This window comes from Nannospalax galili, unplaced genomic scaffold (assembly GCF_000622305.1).
Source record: "Nannospalax galili isolate Female #2095 unplaced genomic scaffold, S.galili_v1.0 scaffold832, whole genome shotgun sequence".
Lineage (NCBI taxonomy): Eukaryota > Metazoa > Chordata > Mammalia > Rodentia > Spalacidae > Nannospalax > Nannospalax galili.
In genome coordinates, this window is record NW_008331828.1 from 903133 (window position 1) to 904013 (window position 881).

The following is an 881-nucleotide window of genomic DNA, read 5'->3' on the forward strand; positions in this document are numbered from 1 at the left end:
GTATTTGTTAGTTTACTATGGAAATTAATTCAATCTGTCTTGCTTTCAAAGGATTATTTGACAATTTTGTCAATAGTTGCTGCAGGAGAGCTGATGAGTCCATAGTACATTATCAAGGCATCATTAATATTAGTTGTACTATGAATAATTAATGAATCAGGCAAAATTCATGAATGAGGTCAAATGGTTGATTTGGTTTTTCATTGAGTAGCACTAAGAATGCACTTCAGTGTAAAGTAGGCGTGCTTCTTGCTAAGTCAAAACAGCCAATCCTGAATATTTGAAATGAACCTTACTTTCAGTTGATCACTACTGAGATGAATTCATGGCAAGTCCATTGAATTACTAATACATATTTTAGTAGATACTTTTGAATGTTGTTAGTACAATTTCTATGTAAAAACTAAATGAAGACAGAGACATAAAAATTATCTTTAAAAAGTTATTAAGTGTATTTAGGTGGTATTCTATGAATATGTTAAAAATTTAGTGTTGCTCTTTGGAAATGGTAACAACTTCCAAGTTGTCTATTAATTTAAAGAATCTTGTTTCTTTAATTCTTTTCATGTACATTTTGACTAAAATGCATTGAATTCACTTTATAACAATTTTAAAGCTACATATAAGTTGATGTTGTTTTAATAAATAAAGCATATGTTTAATGTAACATAGAACTTGTGTGAAAAATATTACATACCCTCAAAATAGAAACTCTCACATCTTATTCCAGCTGATGATAAATGAAGGCTGATACAAGGATAATCTGCTAAATGAATGGATTGGTTTTTCCAGGGATCTGTTCATTGCAGACTTACCCTGAAATAATTTGCATGATCTCATTATTAGAGATTGTATGATGTATTTGAGACATTATGATAAAT